Here is a 23,363-nt window from a genome sequence, read left to right on the forward strand (position 1 = left end):
AAAGACCATGGTCATATTTGTAAAAAAAATGTTAAATTAGAAAATAAATAACATTTTGTTTTATGATTTTTCCTACACCTGTGCTGAAAATTAGACATAAAAATGTCGGGTATATAAGTCACTCAAATACAACAAGGTATGAATGGCTCGGTTTGAGTTTGTTGCAGTTGACCCTGCACAATACGATCTTTGATGTTTTTGGTAACAATTTTGCCGTGACGTATTTCACAACTTCCTGTGTTGGGTCACTCTCCTAGAAACTGGTCAGTCGGGACAGCGTACAAAAACATTTAAATAAACAACAAAATAATTACTTTCCTTTATTTTTATGTGTTTTGTTGTCTTCAGTGTTATTTGGAGGAACAGTGTGAACAAGAACTAAAGCGTTTGTAAATTCTGTGATTTGCTTTGCACTGCAGAAGCTCTGAAATCGCCACTTTTTTCCATTCGAAAGTGTGACATGCTATCTCTGCACATACACATGCCTCAAATTTACCCATTTGATAACACATTTTTCTACAATTGTTGCAAATTCCTGTGTATGAATTTGATTTCACCCGCCCGATGCGCACAAACGATCTTTCGATAATAACTTGGTTGCATTTGACCATGTAGAAACAAGTCGTCTCGCACGTCACGCCTGGTGTCCTATTTTTAGCTTCAACGCCATGCCCAAACATAACTTGTGCATACTGTTTCAGGGGATGGATAATTCTACTCTGACATAGTAAAATATTCGATGTCGTTAATCGCGATTGAATGAGATTCAAGTTGAGTCTGTAAAGCAAGTTTAATGAGATGTTCTGATAGATCTGCAAGTGGTGTCCGAAAATTTGCGATACGTGTGAGCACATTGCAGAACTATTTTCTGGCAAACTTGCGATCTTTCAACCCATTCGCGCATGAATATAAGGGAGTCCCTGCGGGGGTTACACGGTGCAAATGTGTTTTCGTACAATCGAGCACGCGGTTAGACGCAGGAAAACTTTGTTGTTGCGGGGTCCGCGCCAAAGTTGACGACAGACGTGCGAGACGGTACATGTGATCACAACCTTTGAGGTAAGTTTGAGCTTTACGACGGCTCTATTTTTATTATTTAGCGTGTAGAACTTAAACCACTAATATGATTTTGTCATGTTTACAAACTGAATTCGAAAAAAAATGCCTTTCTGTCAGAAAAACGCAACCAAGTGGCAAATTCAAGGGTAGAGTAGATCTAGGTACAGTCCAACGTGAAAAGAAGTTTTCGTTTTTTATGATTGTTTTGCGCCTCTTGTTAGTTTATTTTCTATTTTTTTTAAATGAAGATGAGATCATGTGGTTCAGGTTCATTTGTTTTGTTGAGAATCTCAAGAAATAGCGTTTGAATCTCTCATCATAGCCAGAGCTGTCTCGTTCGTATAGCGGACGCCATTGCTGCTTTTCCGCATGCGGTGTCAGCGATGCGTGCGGGACAGAAATTATGACAGATACCATCTGGCATTTTCATTCGCACTGGAGCAGATTTTACACAGCGTGTAGTCATTTTTACATTTAGTCAAATTTTGACTAAATGTTTTAACATAGAGGGGGAATCTAAACGAGGGTCGTGGTGTATATCGTGTGTGTGTCTGTCTGTGCGTGTGTGTGTTTGTAGAGCGATTCAGAGTAAACTACTGGACCGATCTTTATGAAATTTGACATGAGAGTTCCTGGGCATGATATCCCCAGACGTTTTATTCATTTTTTGGATAGATGTCTTTGATGACGTCATATCCGGCTTTTTGTAAAAGTTGAAGCGGCACTGTCACACCCTCATTTTTCAATCAAATTGATTGAAATTTTGGCAAAGCAATCTTCGACGAAGGCCGGACTTTGTGTTGCATTTCAGCTTGGAGGCTTAAAAATTAATTAATGACTTTGGTCATTAAAAATCTGAAAATTGTAATTAAAATTTTATTTTTTTTATAAAACGATCCAAAACTACGTTCATTTTATTCTTCATCCTATTCTGATCCAAAAACATATAAATATGTTATATTCGGATTAAAAACAAGCTCTGAAAATTAAAAATATAAAAATTATGATTAAAATAAAATTTCCGAAATCGATTTAAAAACAATTCCATCTTATTCCTTGTCGGTTCCTGATTCCAAAAACATATAGATATGATATGTTTGGATTAAAAACACGCTCAGAAAGTTAAAACAAAGAGAGGTGCAGCAAACCCTGCTTATGCAGCACAGCGAAACCACTACCGCCCTAAACAGGCTCGTCAGTTTCTCTGCGGTCATTGTTAAAAAATGCAGTGCGTTCAGTTTCATTCTGTGAGTTCCACAGCTTGACTAAATGTAGTAATTTCGCCTTACGCGACTTGTTGTTTCTTTGTGTTACGAGGATGTGTTCAGGACAGAACCACTCTGGTTTCCAATGTGTGTATCTTGGGATCTTGACGATTGTAACATGCACTGTTATGTACCTCAATGTGCGATGTAAAGCTGTGGTAGCAATTAAAATATCTGACTCCAACTGTTGCATACTTTTTTCAGATGCCAGGATGCTGCTAATGCTCCTATCCTTTCTGCCAGTCCAGTCAATGCTGATCAAGGAGCAGATCAGAGAGACCGGTACGTTTTTACTGTAAATAATTGTTTTAACATGTTTTTCATTAATCTTAATCTTATTATACTGGAATGACTTTGCTTGCATGCAGTCATTTTTTTAATTTTCTGTATCCATACTGATTTGTGGAGACATTCCTAGCAAAGTCTTTCCATGGCATGGTAAGTGCAGGTTACATATGGAATCAATTACATTTATACATGTATTTCAAGTACCAAATTACCCCTAGTTGGTATGAATGGAGAGCTTCAGTTGTCTGCTTTTCTGAGGTAGACATTTCCAAGTTTATTGGTGTCACTTGCTCCTTGTATTTTTAATTCATGATGTAAACCTTTTCAGTTACTATTTTTAATTTTTCTATTTTAAGAAAGGTTCATTTGTTTGTCCACAGATTGACACACTGGATGGGAATGGGGTGGTTGTCCGTTTCCTTAGTAAACAAGGATCATCGTTTGTGTGGCCTGCTGTGGAGGAGAGATTTTTTGTGGAGTTTGAGGAAGTAGTTGAGGTGCTGCCTGTCCCAACTCTTGACAGGCGTGGCAGACACACATTTCAATAAAAAGTTGTTTCGTTTTGACTGAAATAAACCCATGGTTAACTGATATTGGTGTCTGTGTTTGTTTGCGGTGTCCATGGTTACACGCGAGACGTTCTGTGTCATTTGATGAATATCTGCATGTATTACCAAGATTTTTCAAAGTATGTCCATATATCTGTTTTAAGTATTCATGGAGATTCTTTAAATCATACAATTTTGCAGATAGCAATATCTGATCACTTGCTGGACAGGTTTTCTGTAAATGATGAAATGGTCGATCTGGCGTCCTCATAGTAATCCCCCCATTATGTAAGTGTATGGTATATTTTGAAACTTCTGGTACTTCTATGAAGCAATTTCTATTGTATCTCATTGGAAATTGCATGATAAATACTTGTATTTTTTATGATAAGAGTAAAAATGTGCATCTAATGGTGTCCTGTGCTACACGCGAGACAAGGCAACCTTCAACACATTATCTTAAATTACAACATTTCCAAAAGTTTATCTTGCTTTCCAAAACCTTGTGTTGGAAAGTTGAGATGTTAAACAAACCAAACACACCAAAATATTTCAATTTTGACTAACTTTATTTTTGGGCACTCAAGTCACACATCTGACCAGTTTTCAGGAGAGTGACCCTGCTACACAAACTCAATTTTGCCTGTACCAGAAACAAGCCAGCTCCGAAATTCTCAAGAATTCTAGGATTCTAAAAATAGTACCGTTCACGCGTGAACGGTAGGTCTTGCTGGTAAACCGGCGGCTTGGGTCACTCTGTTTCAACGCTTCGCTTCACAACGCTTCAATATTTAGGCTGCCTTTTCAGGCGGCCACCGAGTGCACTTTATGCAAATGACTTGTTTAATATTGTTCCACCACGATTGGTTCTGGTGTATCACGTGGTTCATGAATATTAAAACTTGTTTATTGAATCAAGCTTTGAAAAGTGTACTTGGTGGCTGCTTTGAAACTCAACAAAGCCTACTCCCCTTTCACAAACACTTCCCCGTCATAGCGGGTTTTCCCGATTGACAAAAATTCTTATTACACACTCAGACTATTTGGAGTCGCGTTTGTTCTCCAGTGGCCAATTGCATAAGAATATTCTGGTGATGAATAAACGCGCTTTGTGTCATTAGCATCTAAAGATTTCTTGTTTACAATAGTTGTGTTGATCTGATGAAGCGCGGAACTGATCTTAGGGTTGTCATGGTGAAACACTCGCTTCTGAAACAGTGCTTCCTTGTAGTTATCATGCGATATGCTCGACTTTACAACCTGTTTGCTTACACCCTTTGCTTTTTTAACCACCCCTTTCTCACTTGCAACACTGTACATCTTTGCACGCAATCCAACATACTCCTTAATTATCTTCCCATTCATTTCATCTTTCATCTTTCCAATAACCTTCTTGTTAACATTTGAGTGCAATGGTGATTCTTTAGGGTAGTCGCAAGTGTCATAAAAAGAATCTTTTCCTTTTACTGCAGGACTTTCAGCTTCTAGATCTTTGTAAATGTCATCCGCTGGAATGTCAAGTAAGAATGAATCTGTGTCTGTGTAAAGTACTCTCGATTTGGGATATCTTGGTTTCAAATAATCATACAAAAACTCAAGCATCAACAGTTTTGACAACTCTAGCACAGTAAAGCCTATGAATACTGGTTTGTCAAGCTTGACTACAAGTTTTTTCATTAAGATACCATACAGCTGTTCATGAAAGTATTTAAAGTCTTGATACTGTGGTTTGGATGTCAGCTTGATGGCCTCATTTTCTCTTGTAACAAGTCTAACATCCTTTCTCTTGTGTGGGTTTTCCATTGTCTTACCAAAGCAACTGTTGTTCATCAGTTTAAAAAAGTCTTTCTCTGATGCATCAGCGGCTTTGGTTCTCAGTTCTGTGTTTTTCATGATGTAAGGTTTCATAAACTGTTCTTGATCAAATAAAATTATACGATGAACAGCCTTCAAAATTAATCCATGTCTAATGTAAAACTGTAACAGTCTGTAGTGACACACATACTTCTTTTTGTGAAACAGATTGGGCACCAGCTTTGGAGGTTCTCTTGGGTTTACTTTTAACCTCTCAGCCGCTAAAGGATAATCATTATGTAGATCATGAAGTGATAGTGGATAGTCTAAGTCAACTTCTAGTATCCATCCCTTTCGACTGTCTGGGCCTGCTTTTAATATTGTCAGCACAACACATTGTGAAAATGGTCCTGAATAGATCTTAAAGTTCCGAAGTGGAAGCGTCTGACACATTGCCCAACCATACAAATTGTTTGCATCTAGATACATGATGTAATTAGAAGGTTTCATAGGATCAAAGTCGTCCAAGTATTTGTTGTTGGCTTTGCAGTAATTGTGTGAAGCCATACTGATTCCTCCACGTAGTCCATTTTCAATCATCTGAAGTGTAGGTAGATCTGATAGCAAGTCAATCTTTACTCCTGTAAATCTAAGAAATGCATCCCAGCTCATGCCTGGTGCAGATATGTAATGTGAAGGATCTAGATTGTAGTGCTTCATACATGTTCTTCTGTAATTCTCAAATATATCTGCAAGTAAACAAACATCAGCCAACAAATATTGATCATGATAATCACCCATTGTATTACATCCTAATTTATTCCATGCAGTCTTAGCGTGTTCATAGTCTTCGTCACTTATACCTTTACCCTTCAGCCGTGAGAAGTAAGCATCCTTTGGTGGTAACTCATCTTCATCAAACCTCTCCCACGAATCCATGTATTCATATGGATAGACTCCCTTTCTAACTAAGTCACTGTCAAAGTACTTACATGTGATTGGGAAAGCAGTTAGTGATGAAGATAAAGACTCAAGTGTTCCCATCAGATGTTGAGCAGAATCGTAGAAGTATAAACTATTCAGAGTAAAGGCCATGTACTTTTCTGAAGACTGCGCAATGCATCTTGCTTTGTATTCATCAGTTACTGCCTGCATGATCAGATGTGAATCATAACCGCGCAAGTTATGGAAGAAGATTGGAAGCTTCCAAGTCTTAGGATCAAACTTTAATTGTAGATTACATTTGCTGTGTGCTGCTCCTCGGAACTGCCCACTTACATGATCATGATCTCTTACTATTGGATTGTCTGTGTTTGGTGTTAGACTTTGTTCGCATATCCAACACTGTGTGGTAGAGTTAAACTGTTCTTGGTCTTCAGGTTTCATAACAATGTCTGAAAGATTCAGTTGTTTGGAGCAGTCATTTCGCACTTGGTTCATTTGCTGTAAGAAGTTCTTTGCTGCATTAGGTCCTCTGTACAATTGCGGTTTAGAATGTTTACCATCTGAACTAACAACAATAAATGCATATGAACAGACTTGATGATTACTTAGAGTTACTGTTTTAGGTAGGTCTTTTGGTAAAGGTCCTTCATATGGCACAATGATAGATTCAAAGTCAGCATAAACAACATAAGGACTTTTCTGTAGTTTGCATACATTCTTAAAATACACTTTGCTGTCTGGCGGCGGTGTTGTTAACTTCACAACCGCATCATCAACGCTCTTACAATGTTGCTTGTGTATAAGTGCTGCATGAATTGATGGAATACGCAAGAGACATCGCCTACAAAAGTCTTGTTTACTATTGTGATTGCTTGTGCTCGCCATCAGTCTACTCATTGTACGAATCAAAGTGTAATGATATTTTACACCATCAGTCATTAGTAACATGTCAACATGGTTAGTATCACAATCACCAATCGTTGGTGAGTTCTTTGATATTCTGACTGGTTTCAGTTCATCTTCCTCATCCCACGTGTAAACATTTACGGTGATGGGTTTGTTTTGCTGTTCAAATTTGTCAATGCTTGTAATGCTGACAGGAAATTCAATACCAGTAAAGTTTAGTTTATTTCTGTATGCATGGTAGTTAGACACTCTTTCTGCATTTTTCTTTACACTGTACAGTCTTGCCAGAACACACCACATAAAACATTTGTCATCATCATTCTTTATGTTCAGCACAGCACGTTTTTTGACAAGAGCAGGAGGTAAAGGTATGTAACTTCTACCTCTGATGGGGGCAAATTTACTTAGCTTCAATTCTATTTTTAGAATTTCACCTTCTGACCATCCGGATCCTTTCATCTTTGCATCCTCTGCAGCTTGCTCAAACCGTTTCATCATTTCATCTGCCCAGTTTCCATTCAATTCTGCCATAGAATTAAGTGCTAGTTGTCTGGTTGAAACATGAACTTCTAGCACCTCATCACTGACTGTTTTGTATTTTATTAAACTGACTATCTGCACTTTTACTGGAGGTTCAATCAACAAATTGTTTGGAATTTGTTCAATGGCGTCTTGCACACTGGACTGCACATTTTGAGGATCCGTTACTTGTAATTCAACGGTGTCAAATACTGTCGATAAAGATTCTAATACAGAGTCTTCCATCGCTGTGAGTTTGATTTTATAACTCAAAATAAAAATATAAATTAAAAAAATGAAGTTGCAATTCTTTCTCAGAGCTTCCATTTTTGTTAACACTATAAAATCTGAAATAAAAAATCATTTAACATTTGTACCACGTGGAACTAATTGTAATTCCTCTTTTACAAAGGCTCTTTGCGGTGCTGGTTCTCTCAAGTAATATATAGGTGGATTTGTCTCTACTACTCTCTTGATTTCATGAATGTCAATACTCCAGATTGGATCCGTTGCACGCTTCCTGCTGTCACCCTCAGCTTCACCGGGTGCATATAAATATCTGACTTTCTGATTGAAAGGTAGTAATGCCACTGGTGTTGTTGACTTTGGAGCAACAGGTATTGTTTTCTGTTTGATTGCATCAACTGGTCTTAACCCTGTAGCTTTAAATACCTCCAGATTCATTGCTCTAAGTACTGATGGTAATCTTTTGACCCATTCAGTGTTACGCAATTTACTTTCTGTGTCCAAAAATTCCTGATGGTACTGATATGAAAACAGTTTTTCTGCCAACTGTTTGTTAAAGCTCTCAACAATAGCCTGTGACCTGTGGTTTCCTGGAATACCTCTCTTCACTGTAACATGATGTTTTAACAGAAGCTGGTTGACAGCTCCTTTAAACTCCTTACCATCATCGCACTGAATCATTCTGGGATACTTTAGTGGTCCACGTCTGTAAATTTCTTGCAGGGCAACAGCTGTAGCTATAGCACTTTTCTCTGTCAACGGTTCAGCATCTTTGTATCTTGTTGCAACATCAACTACAGTCAGTGCATACTTATATTTCTTCCTTCTGACTGTGTCATGCGGTAAATACAGCAGGTCTATTTGATGAGTGTCATTCGGTTTAATGTTAACAAAGTGTGGTCGTGTAATTTTTCTTGGTGCAGGTAAATAGATCTGCCAAACTGCCTGCTTTGACAACCATTTCTTTGCTATATCTTGAGAAACACCTGCTGCGTCACTGAGCTTGTCAATAGCAGTTCTTCCTTTCCAGTATCCTTTTGGGGAATAATATATTTTAGATAACAAAGCATCACTCATGGTTTTTTAAATGACAGAATATTAAGATTTGACAGCACGCGCAATAAAGTAAACAACAGCCATACCAATAACAATGAAAACAATTTCGCCCACCTTCTGCTCTTCTGAAGGCTGATAAAAGTCACCCAGTTTTGGAGGAGCACTTGTCTTCATTTTCTTTCCAGTTACAAGATAATATTCTTGAATGGCTGCATCAACATTGGCAAAGGTTTTGTTTGCATGTCCTTGCTGCCTGAGTTTATCATTCATAAAGTCTAACTGCGCAATTCGTTTCTTCTCGTATTCATCCTGTGCTTTCGCCAGTTGTTCCATGGCTTTGTTGTGCCTTTCCCTCTCTTCACCATTTTGCAGTTTAGAAAACAAATAGTTGCTGCCAGAAAATGCAAGCGCATTTACAATCGCACCTCCCACCATCATAACCAAGCTAGCCATTTTATTGTCTTACATGTTTATATTTTCTGGAATAATTCCTTGCTTCACCAGGAAGTCTTTTGTTGCAAAGGAAGCTGTCACAACACCAATTAGTTTAGCACCGTCTTCGAAGTCTAACTTTCCCAAGTCGGCTGGTTTCATTCTGAGGAGACTTTTACCCAGCATTGTGTAACCTACACTCAAGCCTCCAATCACTGCAGCGTGATAAACTAGATTAACTATTGTCTTTTCAGAACTCATTTTTATGTTATCAAAATTAAAATATTAAAATTATTCCATATGAAATGAATCCACTGCAGGTACTACTGTGGGCTTTGTTATTGTTTGTACTGCTTTGTTTGTTGGTTTTGGTGTTTCTGGTTTTGGTGTTTCTGATTTTGGTCTTTCTGACACTTTATATTTGCCTTGCCAAAGTTTGTAAAGCAAGTATCCACCTCCTCCAACAACAGCTGCTACAGCTACTTTTCTGTATGATAGAAATGAAGATTTTAATTCTTGATCAGTTTGTGTGACCTTAGTCACTTCAGGAATGTTTGGTGTCTGCTCAACTTCAGACATAATGTTCTGCTTTGCCTTTTGATTTAACTTTTTTTGTCTGTTCCATTCGGCTAGTTTTTTTCCTGCTTCTACTCTACCAGGTTTCTTTGTCACTGTGTTCACTTCTGGTATTTTCGTCTGCTCCACTGTCTGCTTCAACTGATCTGTCATCTTTTTTATTCTGAAAATTAATGTGTTTGAAAGTAATTAATCCAGCAACAAATGGTACTAATAAAGCACCAAATCGATAATACAGGCCACAGGCAAGAGATTCGAGGGACTTGGAAACAACAGGGTCATGAGTTAGATCATGTGTTAAGTCTTCCTCCGAGTCGAGAGGTGTAAAATGTCCAAAAATCTTTGTGTACAAACCTATAACAGTCTGTCCAATACTTCTAACCATCTTAGAACCAAGCACTGATTCATACCGTCCATGATACTTTTCTATATCTTCTGAGGAAAGATGTTGTACTTCTTCCACAGTTAACTGCTGCCCAAGGTAGTGTTTTGTTTTTCCACAAACAGCAAGTGAATACAATCTTTCTTTTTTATCAGGTATAGTCCTACTGTCACAGATTTCAATATCTGTAGCAGTCTGCATCAGCAATTCATCACAGTTCATTTTATTTTGATGCAGAATAAAATAAAAATCTAGTAATTAAACTTGAGTAAGAACTTGGGTAGGAACTTAACAAGAACTTAGGTAGGAACTTGAGTAAGAACTTAGGTAGGAACTTAACAAGAACTTGAGTAGGAACTTAACAAGAACTTAGGTAGGAACTTAACAAGAACTTGTGTAAGAACTTGTGAAAGAACTTGTGTAAGAACTTGAGTAAGAACTTGGTAAGAACTTAGTAAAAACTTGAGTAAGAACTTAGCAAGGATTTCTACAAACATACATACTGAACTGGTTGATCAGTTTTTAAAACCAGTTTCGAGTGCTTAGAAGATTTCAGATTATTCTTTATTCTTTCTCTCTCCTGTTTGTTTTCAATGACATCATTTTCTCGAAGGCACTCTTCAAAACTGTCACGGTCCTTTGAATAGAACAATGTTATTGTTTTGAGTTGCTCTCTAAAGTCTTTCAGAACTGCATTGTATTTTTGTGTTAATATCCAAACTGATATTAATGCATGTCGTCCACTGAATGCAAGCTTTGCTAGTGCACTTTTCTTTCTAACAATGTCACGTTCTGCTGCACAGTCATCAATAATAAACAGTGTTGGCGTGTTCTGAAAAAGATCGAAATAATGCTCCAAGCAAACATTTAGACGATCAGAAGGATTTACAATAAATATATTTTGATCAGACCATATGAATTTTCTCTCCTTGTATGTTCTGTTATGCTTTATGGTTGGACAGAATATGACTATGTGTTCAAAGTGATTTATGTAAACAGTCTGTAATAAATCCAAAACATATCTTGTTTTGCCGCAACCTGTTGCCCCACAAATCAAAGAACAGTGTGGATCTTTTGGAAGAAAATCTAGATACTTCATTTTAACACGTTCAATAAACAATATCCTGTAATCTGCTTTCAGAGATGTTTAACTGCGCATCTGACACAACAAACACGTAGATCTTAACTGATTTACTACTACTCCCTACTTCCTTTTCAATTTGTATTGTGATTCCTTCTGATCCGTTTTCAATTCGCCTTCCACTTCCATGCAGTTTGTTGTCGTCAGTTGTTCTGAGATCCAGCCATAACGCATATTTATTTGTCAAGAAATCTTCTACGCCAACACCGTGTAAATGTAGATCTTTAGCCACAAGATCAGATGTTGGGTCTTTCAATCTTCCTCCAGTAAAGTACTTTCTTGCTTCATCATAGTGTTGGTATGGCAGCATGCCAGATGCAAATATTTGGTTTGGCTGCCCTTCAATTGTGCAATATACTCTATTGATTAGTGGATTGTAAAACTTTTCTATTTGCCTTTCATATGAATCTTTTGGTTCCTCAAACAACATAAGTATTCCCTTCATTGACCTAGCTGGTGTATTCAAGTTAATGTTCCAGATTGGATCAGCCTGGCTTTTTGAAAGTGTACTGTGATTCAACACTCTTTCATAATAGATAGGCAGCTTAGAACTGTACTGATTTTCTATAAGTCTAGCCAGCTCAGGATGGTTTACAACATCAAACTCTAAAGAAATTCCAGACACCTTATACTTTGCTTCCGGGTCTTCTGAAAGCATAACACGATCATAACTATTGAAAGTCAGGTCGTATGACAGCCTGTCACGCAATGCTCCTTGATAGAAGGGAGGATGTGAATTTATGAGTTCAAAGTCAAGTGGAATACAAAATTTGTTTCCAAAAGCAACATTGACAGCGTTATCTTTTTTGTTATTGTCAGCTTTATCTCCTGCTCCTATTCTAACTTTTATCCCATTGTCTGACTGAATCCCTTGAAACACTCTGTTTTTCTTTTCATTGTCAGTTAACCAATTATCTGCATAAACTAAAAATACATCTGCATTATTCAATGACATCACTTCCCGCCCTTCCAGTTTGACAGTGATCTTCCTCACAATTGCTCTTCCTACATTATAAGCCAAAGTCCTATTTTCATCTGAGCCAGATTCTAATTCTAATTTGAATGATAGTCTTACAGTGCCTGGTACAATAACATCGTTCTTACCTAGATTAGGAAACCTAACAGTAAGTATTTCATTCTGATCAATAGTAGAAGGATTATTTGTAACTATAACTGTTTGCCTTATTCCTTTTACCCCGAGAGGTTCTTTCAGCCTTCTGTAAGGATCAAGAACAGAACCGAACGATTGTGCCATCTTTTTTTATTTTCAAAATAAAAAATAAGTTACAAATGGCAGAAGGTGGATTTGAAGATTTATTTGAGCCAGCGGACGACATGAGCGAAGCAATCCCTTTGGTTCCCTACCATCATTCACTGCATTATGAGGTGGCACGACATGAACTTCTGGAAGGTAAAGTTAGAGATTTCTACAAAAGTTTAGGAGAAGAACCTGATGTTTTAGATCCAAACCAGTTCAAAATGGAAGCAAATCATTTATATACAACTAGCGATAAAGGAGAAAAAGTCCAACTTACATATAAATCTAATCCTGCTAAGTTTCTATCAAAAGTTTCACTAAAACAAAAACTTACTGCTAATCGACTTAGGCAATTAGATATTGTGCCTAGCACACGGTCATCATCTTCCCATGTTGTTTCCTTACTTCAACAAGCAGAACTAGGACTACCAACTGCTACTCAAATAGAATCTGTTCCATTGCAAGATCTTAATAAACTTGCAGATGAGGCTGATCAACTTATACAAGAGATAGAGACTTCTTTTTCTGAGGAAACTTCACTGAAGACTCCACATGAACTATTACCTATGAGAGAAATAGAAGCCCTTAATCAATCACTACAAACCATCAGAGGTGAAATAGCAAATAATCTGTCAAAACTAGGTCAGCTGGATGAAGATATAAACAAAGAGAAACAAAAACTTGCTGATGCTGATGATTTGAACCTAGAACAAGAAGTAAAAAACAGAATTTCTAAGCGTTTAAAAGATTTGCAGGAGGAGAAAGCCATAAGGTTAGAAGTTCTAAGTAACAATAGAGAACAACTGAGAACACAGGTCAGCAGAATAAAAAATACAATTCAAAGAATCCTTTACGAAGACACAACTCTTGCTGAAAGAATTAGAACGCTTTTCAGAGAGCAGGGAATCACAATAGCTAGTATACTAACTGCGTTAGGATTTGCAATAAGCACATTAGTGTTAACACTCACAGGTGGCACTGTCACACCTCCACCTCCACCTCCACCTTCATCTCCATCTGATCCGGGATGGGTAAAGAAACAACTCAAACACATTGCAGAACTATTAAAGAAACTAGCAGCAAAAGCTTTGGATGCACTTCCAGGAATCATTGGTTCAATTGTTAGCTGGCTGTTATCTTTTGCAGGTAAAGTTGTTGGTTTCATGGCTGAACATCTCTGGACTCTAATAGTTTTAATTGCAGGTGTTCTGCTAACGAGAATAAAGCAAAAGTAAGCCTACACCCACTCCACCAATTACTAGAGCAGTCTTCTGCGATTCATGATCATCACTAATACTAACAGCTTGATCATCACTAGTGACAGAATGATCTTCACCTGCAGCGTGATCTTCACTTGTCACGCTTTGTTTCTGTTCATTGTGATATGGCTGTAACATCGTTCTGATTTCTGAATTCAGTTCTTCACCCTTTCCAAGCGGCTGGGTGTCACTAGCAATAATGATTTCATTGTTATAATTTGTTATTGTTCCAATCTGCAGCTGGAGATCAGAAGGTAACATGTAAAGGCCGTTACCAACAGCAAAGTCAACTTTTGATCTTGCATAACGGAGAGAGTCTTGATACCTTTTGATGCTGGAAGGCAGATCAACTGCAGAGTTTATGACATCTTCTAAATTTGATAACAACTGTTTCTGTGCACCAAACCCTGTGCTTGTTCTCATTATGTTTGATCGTGTCTGTGCCTGCGAGCCTAGCAAGCACCACGTATATGTTCGGATAGATTCATTGATCCTTTCAACACCTGATCCAGTGAAACCTTTGCCGGTGTCTAATATAAAAGTAGTCCATGCATTGTGGTGCTGTTGTTCTATTGATCCTAACTGTACCTGCACATTTGAAGAAAAAGATGTATGACCTGGCCAGTAATCAAAATTATACCTCCTGTGGACACCCCATAAATATAGTGTTCCCATGCCATGGTTTTTGTCTTGCTTTTGCCTAAAGTCGGTCTTAAAATCTATATTGAATTCATTGCAGAGACGCTCATACACTTTCATGTTTATCCTATTGTTGAATGGGTTCCAGCTCTTTTCATGCGGCATTGGTGCCTGAAGTTCAGACAAGATTCTCCTGCACTGATAGTAAACGTGAAATGTGTACACACACTTTGTCAGTAAGTTTGAATTATTCATGTGGTCTGCATAGGACACTCCACATCCTGTGGTTGCACAGAATATTGCAAAGTTTAACTGATTCTGATAGAACTGAATTGGGTGAGAGTTCCACATCTTTGGAACACTATCATTTTTGATTGGGGGATTTAGGTAAGAATGGAATGGGTCAGGCACTTTAACGCGAATGGATTCTGTTTCTGTTACAGCAAAGTCCAACTCATGGAAAGAAATAGTCTTTGGATTGTAATATGGTCCAGTTTTGTATTTAACATCTTTGTTGAATTTATACTGACTCATTTTTGTTGTTGAATAAAAAATGTTTATCACACTAACAAATGTGAAGACTAGTGTGCCAGTTAAACTTGCAACCCCTATCAACAATCAAAATGGAGGAATGAAAGTTGCACTGCATGAAATTATGTACAAGGTTACTTGGTATAATATCAGTAAAAAAAAGGCTAACAACTGGGTTAGAATTAATGGTAAAACACATTCTGTAGAAGATGGTTACTATGACTTCTGCACTTTAGAGAAAGAATTGTTTGCTCCAGTAGGTATTACAGCGAGTTTAAATCATGCAAGTCTCATTGCTACTCTTACTATGCCCAAAACTAGAGAAGTAAACGTTGAGTTTCCAACCAAACTCCTTGATATGCTTGGAATTACAAAAATATACAAGGGAACACGTCCCATTGACATGGATGTTAACAGTGTACTGTTTGTTCACATGAGAGAGCTTAACACATCCTATAATCTGTTTAATGATCAGCGTTCTGATCTGCTTAGGATTCTTCCACCGAGTGATGCCTCTTTTTGTAAAATGCACGTGCCAACATTTAAGACACTTCAGTTCAAGGACTTGGAGGAAGGGTGTCATGAATTCCTACACATTGATCTGAAAAATCAAAGTGGACAACCAGTTGATTGTTTGTTTAACATTACATTGGAAATAGTTCCATAAAATATTGAGTATTAAAATGTCGAGTGGACCTACAATAGCTTATCCTGTTGCATGTTCAACTATAGAGTTGAAAGATTTAGCAGACGCTATCGACTTTGAGAGCAATGCTGAAGTTGGTGCAGTGTATGCATTCGAGTTTACAGACACCGGTTATTACAAGAGAAAGGAAATCGACGATGAAAAGAAACCAAGATTCCTCAAACTAGGTCAAATCCGTGATGTTAATGTACCTGATCCAATTGTCGATGACACATTCTACATGTGGAAACATCAGAATAAAAAATGGGTACTTAGTCCTGTTATAAAAAAGATTGACTGGGAAATGAAGTTTGAATTTGTGAGTCCATACACTCTTGTTGGAAAAGACGACACATTCCGTAAGTCAATCAATGCTAAACCACTAATTGTTAGCCTTGTTCCTGCGATTAACAGCAGGGGAGAAGTTGCAGTTAAACCTTTCCATAAGAACAACTATCTCATTCACAGAAAACAAAGTGTTGAAAAGGACGCTGACACCATTGTCGATTTTATACCCAAGCTTCCAATAGGGCAGAATGCAACTATGATATTTGATATAGTTGTCAGGAAAAGGGAAGAAACCACAAACACTGTTCTAATGAGAGGAATAAATCTCAACTGGAGACCATTAAATGTTGAAGAAGTCAGAGTATTTATTGCTGTTCAAAAGGATTCTAACACAATAAAAAAACAGACGTCAAACCAAAATGTTGTTGTTAACGCAGATATAAATAATTTAACAGAAATAAGAAGTATTAATCTTACTTATCTTGATTTGATTGCTTTCTACTATACAGATAAGGTGTTAAGCAATGAACAGCTTCAAAGCTTAGCAGAAACACTGGCCAGTGAGAATTAAGATAAATATTTTATATTTTGCATTAAAAAGATGACTAGCAGTGTGAAGCTTTATCCTAATATTGATGAAAGTGCAGCAGAAAGTCAACAATTCAGACTGGCACACATTAGTAATATACAAAAACAACTAGAAGATGAATTAGAAAAATATTCTCGCGCTAGACGTAAGTACTCAACAACTTACAACAGCCTTTCTAATGCCAGCACTGGTTCTACTATCCTTGCATCAGCTGCAGGTGTAACGGGAACAATTCTGTTAGCTACCGGAGTAGGGACTCCAGTTTCTCTAATCCTAGGTGGTGTCGCAGCAGCAGTTGGTGGTTTATCATTTATAGCATCAGCTATAATGAAAAAAATTGTGAAAAAGCTTGAAAAACACGAATCCATTTCCACTCTTGCATCATCAAAATTGTCTAGCCTAAAACTGTCTATCAGTAAAGCACTTGAAGATTCAAAAGTTTCTGACGAAGAATTCAAACAGATACAAACAGACTTTGATGACTACAAAAGTAAGAAAGCAAGTATTCAAACAAAAACACGAGCTGAATATAACAAGCCAATCGATATAGAAGATCTGAAAAAGCAGTTTTTAAAAAAGGGGATTCAAATAGGACGGGAAGAAAAAGTAAAAATAGAATCACTTATAAAGAGTTAACTATTCGTTTAGACAGTCACATTGCATGTATCAGATATAATTCTAACAGTGAAAGAACATATGAAGTAAAGTTTGTAAATGAGAGAGCGTATTGAGCTTAAGAATGTTGTATAAGAGAAAGGGAGAATGTACGTTCTGGGTTACTGATTCCGACAGACCCGGCATTGGTTCAAAACAACCTTACTTTACTGTATTTTTTTTGTATGGATTTATGCAGTATTTTTCTGATTTTGTCGCATGTTTCATTTTAGTAAAAGTTTAGTCCAGAAGCCTATTTTGCGTTAATATTTAGGGTCTGTCGGAATCGGTGAGCCAGAACGTACATTCTCCCTTTCTCTACTCGACAACCATGGTAGGTAACCAGTCTAGGAGAAGGAAAACTCCGAAATAAAACCACGGGCAGACCAAGCTCAACAGCCCAGGAAGGCAATTGGTCTAAGGGAGGGACCCCTGATCAACGTCCATGGCCGAAGCCGGAGATGCGGGACCCCCTGGGTGCCAAAAAGCGCTGCATCACGCAAATCACAAAATGATGAGTGAACGACGAAGAAGAAGAAGAAGTTTCAAGGATCTTGATAAAAAAAAATTCTCAGAAAATATGTTTGTTTTTTTCCTTACAAGTGATATTTGAATTAACTTTGAGTCAAAACGGAAGTTTTTTGCGACTTTTCTTGATAGAACATGAAGTTGTGGGGACAGATTCATCTTGCAGAAAAACTGAATAGAACTTTGCAGTATGTTTTATTTTACTCTAAAAATGTCCCTAGATACATACAACAACAGAGCTACTTCTTTAAATGTACAGATTTTATGTTCTGGGTAGATATCATAAGCACAAATTAGATTTTAGAAAAAAAAGCAAGTTTTTGTACTTTGACAGAATTTATACAAATCATTCCTGGGTAATTCTTAAAATGTCTCTCTGTTACTGCACAAAGACAACATCTTAATTCTACTTCCTATTGATAGGGGTAGACACCAGCCTTAAAACAGATTGTACATGTTCTGATTTAGTGTTCTGGCAATGGGAAACAAATGAACAAATGCCTTAAGGAAACTGCCCACTAAAAACAAATTCAATTCATTTCGTAATTAGCACCTATGTAAGTCCTGTCTACATCCAGTATTTTTGTTCTGAAATAATTACAATGTCAGCGTTGTGAAGAATTAATGTGTATGAAACGACTTTAATGGTTGAATAAAACATTTTAATTCTTCTTCTTCTTCTTCTGCGTTCGTGGGCTGAAACTCCCACGTACACTCGTGTGGTTTTTTTTGCACTAGTGGAATTTTACGTGTATGACCGTTTTTTACCCCGCCATTTAGGCAGCCATACGCCGTTTTCGGAGGAACATTTTAATTGAATCACTGTTTTATTCCGCTTTAACTTTTTCTTATCAGCACAAGCAAACGGTAAGTTTAAAAAAAATTCTTTTTTGTCTTTGGTGTGCAATTTTAAAGTGTAGACTGGAAAACTCAAGAACAATTACATGTTGAAAAGAACAAGATTGGTTAATGTACAAAACCTTTACTAAATTACAATGTAAAAGATTCACAAACACCTTGACCGATTAGCCTTTAAATTTAACGAAAAGACAAAAACTAATGACATAACGAAGACTTATCTTGAGCGTTACTTGCCGTCAAAATGCTGGCAGCAGCAAAATGATTAAAGGATCAATTTATGAATAACCTTTTTTTCACATTTGATATTGAACTTCACTACCCGTCATAAAAAAAGTACACAGATACATTTAGCTGTAGATCTTTGTAATGCAGCCAGTTATATTAAAACCAAGTATATTGCCAGAAAGGTAATGCATTCCCCTACCGTATGAAATAAAGAGTTTCATTTTTCATAAATTAGCGTTTATGCAGTGGACCGGAGACCTAGGACACCCCCCAAAATCAAATTCTCAAAAGCAAACTTGCAGACACTAAAATACACCAAAAAATCAAAATATGGGGGGGCTATACAGGTAAAAATCCTGTAGTTTTGTAATGGCTCGTCGTATTGCTTTAAAATTTAACATGAGTATTGTTAACACAATTGCAAAAGAGTGTGCAAAATATCATGGCGTTTTGATGAGTATTTTGGACGTACTGGACATTTTCATAAAAGTTTTAATAAACTGTAATAACTTTTTTTCAGTATGGTTGCAAAAATTCAGCATTTTGCAAACGTCAACACAAATAAATATTACAATTGGGGATTAATTTTGGTACAAAATCAACAATGCGCTTGGGTGGTATGGAAATGGGAACGCAAGAGAACTATTGCAAAAAACAGGTCTTCCAACATCAAAACCCAGTCTAGCGCAGCAGACTGAACTTGCTCGCCACTCACAGCGATAGTAAAGCGTGCCAGTTCAGTCTGTCATTTCCCAAACCTGAACGTATCTCCCCCCCCCCACCCACCCCCAACTGAAGTCAAATGTGTGGTCAAGGGATCTGAGACAGTGAGAAAAGGTCAGGTGTCATGTCCACTTACCCAAAGGACAAACGATTGCTGAAATTGGATCATGCCGACAGAATAAACAAATAAGAAACAGACAGAAACAAGAAATTCCTACGAGGTAGGAAAAACACCCCCGTCAAAGGGAAATAACCTTCTCAGTTGGTGGCAGTGACTGAGTGAGAATGGTTATTTCCCTTTGACCATTAAGATGTTCCTCTATAAGTCCTTGTATAATTTTAATCCACCAATAACTCCCTAACCGTGTGTTTGACTGGTCCCAATTTTGTAAGGACCGTCTCAGGAATGTATAGAACCTGTTCACCAAGTTTGGTGACGATCGGTCCGTTCATTCTTGAGATCTATATGCGAACACAAACAAACAAACAAACAAACAAACAAACACATCGAGCGAAACCTATACACACCCCTATACCGGGGGTGTAAATAGATGTGAAAACTTTATTTTTAAATAGTTGATCAGTATTTTCTACAAACACAGATGTGGAATCAAACTAATAATCTACGCACACATAGCTGTTCGGCAAAAGAATGCTGCATGGAACAATATGACATGAAACTGGAGGATTAATTTCCCTGTACTGAAAATACATATCAAGTTACACTTGCTGTGCTCTTCCGTTCCAGTTGACATTCCATTTTTAACGCATGTATTCAGAAAAACAACAACACGATTTACTAGAATGAAAAATGTAGTGTTAAGTCATTTGGGACATACTGGTATGAAAACGTTATCTTGTGACTAACGCTAAAAAAGAAACCACCATGTGTTTGTCATCAAATATACTCTCTTTTTCTTGTTAAGTCGGGCTTGAAAAGGGCTTCCGTCGTGCGTCAGCCTCAGTCTCAAATGGAAGTCTATCAATGCGTGATTGACCAAGCAACAAAACAGCGCTGAAAGTCCACAAAATGGGGCACTGGCCTCTGGGTAGTACTTCTCATAAATTAATAGCCAGAGAGCAAATTTTACTCGCCAAACCAACCATTTGTTTCAGCAACTTTACTCGCATTTGGTGAGTAGATTTACATTTTTACTCGCCATTTACATGTTTCTACTCGCCATGGCGAGTAAAATACTCGCAAGTTTCAGGCCTGCAAAATGAGAGAAAATGATACAGAAAGTACAAGTACACATACGCCATGTATGTGCATGGATGGAACTGTGTTGATGAGAGAAACATCAACAACACAAAACTGAAATGTGACTGTAAAGGTTCAGCACATTTCTCTGAGTATGCATTTGTCTTCTACCAGATGTCTATCATACTATAGTCTGTTATGATGGGCTTCTGCTTCTACGCATTGCATGTAAGGATCAAAGTCCCTAATTTGATTCATGTTTTCTCCCCCTGAAAGTGGCGTATGGCTGCCTAAATGGGAGGGAGGGGGTAGGGGGGGGGGGAACAGTCATACACGTAAAAACCCACTCGTGCAAAAAACAACACGAGTGTACGTGGGAGTTTCAGCCCATGAAGGCAGAAGACACAAAAGCTGAATTACTGTGATGTGTTGTGTTGTGAAAACATTTCTGCCGCTTACTCACATTTTTTCCCCTGAAAACATACTTGCTTTTGCTGTGAATTTAGCAAAATAACGCGCAAACGGAAATTTGAATGCAGGTTTGCTGCCCAGAATAATTTAAACGCGTTCTAATAACAATCGATTCCTGAACTTTTGAATCTAAAGTAATATAACATGCCGTAGACAGGTTCGAGGACAAACATTCTGAATATTTCAGTATTGTTTTTTTGCAGAGATTATATTATAAAATGACAAACTGCCAATGTACATGAGAAGTAACATTTGTTTAAATCACGAATAATTCCCCACCGCCTCCCCTCTTTTCATTTCTATTTCTCATTCTAAATATTCACCTGGAAATTTTCCCGGCCAACCTCATCCCCCATACCACCACCTACAAAAAAGTATATAAACAGATTACCCCAACAACATAAAAACACCTGAATTCAGAAATTGTAACCAAAATAGATACCAGATCTTTAGCGAGGATGTTTACACATTTTAAATACAGGAAAAAAATAGCTGATGATGTTGTTTCAAAGAGAGACACAGTCAAAAACAAACTTGGAACTAAATTACTGATAAATAACTTAACGAAATAGGATACAATGATTTTGTCCTAGCTCAGCAATTTATGTTTCTGCATGAATTTTCCAAATGTTCACAGCAGCACCTGAATTACTCATAAAATGTTTTCATTGCTGAGCAAAACTCTGTTTGACACAGAATCAAAAAACAAGAATTTTCCAAATGTTCACAGCAGCACCCGAATTACTTATATAATTTTTTCATTGCTGAGCAAAACTCTGTTTGACACAGAATCAAATAACAAGAATTTTCCAAATGTTCACCGCAGCACCCGAATTACTTCTATAGTGTTTTCATTGCTGAGCAAAACTCTGTTTGACACAGAATCAAAATACAAGAATTTTCCAAATGTTCACAGCAGCACCCGAATTACTTATATAATTGTTTCATTGCTGAGCAAAACTCTGTTTGACACAGAATCAAAATACAAGAATTTTCCAAATGTTCACAGCAGCACCCGAATTACTTATATAATTGTTTCATTGCTGAGCAAAACTCTGTTTGACACAGAATCAAAAAACAAGACTTTTGCAAATGTTCACAGCAGCACCCGAATTACTTATATAGTGTTTTCATTGCTGAGCAAAACTCTGTTTGACACAGAATCAAAATACAAGAATTTTCCAAATGTTCACAGCAGCACCCGAATTACTTATATAATGTTTTCATTGCTGAGCAAAACTCTGACACAGAATCAAATAACAAGAATTTTCCAAATGTTCACAGCAGCACCCGAATTACTTATATAATGTTTTCATTGCTGAGCAAAACTGTTTGACACAGAATCAAAAAACAAAAATGTTCCAAATGTTCACAGCAGCACCCGAATATATAGTGTTTTCATTGCTGAGCAAAATTCTGTTTGACACAGAATCAAAAAACAAGAATTTTCCAAATGTTCACCGCAGCACCCGAATTACTTCTATAGTGTTTTCATTGCTGAGCAAAACTCTGTTTGACACAGAATCAAAAAACAAGAATTTTCCAAATGTTCACCGCAGCACCCGAATTACTTCTATAGTGTTTTCATTGCTGAGCAAAACTCTGTTTGACACAGAATCAAAATACAAGAATTTTCCAAATGTTCACAGCAGCACCCGAATTACTTATATAATTTTTTCATTGCTGAGCAAAACTCTGTTTGACACAGAATCAAATAACAAGAATTTTAGGTGATTGGAACGTGTCATTTCTGACAAAACAAAACGTTACATTTACAGTACATTGACCCAGTGGTATTTTCAGTGGACAGACAGACAAACACTTACAATACAAATAATGAAATAATAAGTGTTGGTCTGTCTGTCTGCTTAAAAGATCACTGGGACAATTATCAAACGTTCCAATAACCTACAATTCTTGTTTTTTGATTCTGAATTTTGGAACGTTAGCTCAGCGCCTTTTCACATAATTATGTCATCCACGTTGCGTTGTGTGCACATTTCTGAAGATTGAGAGTCTAAGCACACTGCATTTAACATTATTTATAAATTATAAAGCTGGGCACACTTAGAATGTGAATGCATTAAAACTATTGTTAATAGCTGCATGAGACGACGTTCAAGTCAAAAATCGATAACATAATTTTGTAAATGGTTTTTACTTTTCAACATGCCTTTAAATATCTCTATAGTTTTTCAATGCAATTTCAACGTCAAATGCTGAATTCTAGCTAGCCTATTCGTTTTATGAGAACATGGACAAGAAGTCGATGCGCCATATACTGTATGATACAG

The 23,363-nt window shown here is 37.2% G+C and overlaps 1 protein-coding gene and 1 long non-coding RNA gene across 2 annotated transcripts in view; one reads left to right on the forward strand and one right to left on the reverse strand.

The window, feature by feature from the left end:
• LOC138970691 (uncharacterized) overlaps positions 1–23,363 on the reverse strand; it is a 40,689-nt gene that overhangs the window by 14,601 nt on the left and 2,725 nt on the right. The gene's annotated exons all lie outside the window — the stretch shown is intronic.
• On the forward strand, positions 927–3,781 carry LOC138970692 (uncharacterized). Its single transcript, XR_011457046.1, has 3 exons — positions 927–1,059; positions 2,529–2,606; positions 2,993–3,781. It is a non-coding gene; the product is annotated as an uncharacterized lncRNA (long non-coding RNA).

The sequence above is a fragment of the Littorina saxatilis genome, linkage group LG7 (assembly GCF_037325665.1).
Source record: "Littorina saxatilis isolate snail1 linkage group LG7, US_GU_Lsax_2.0, whole genome shotgun sequence".
Lineage (NCBI taxonomy): Eukaryota > Metazoa > Mollusca > Gastropoda > Littorinimorpha > Littorinidae > Littorina > Littorina saxatilis.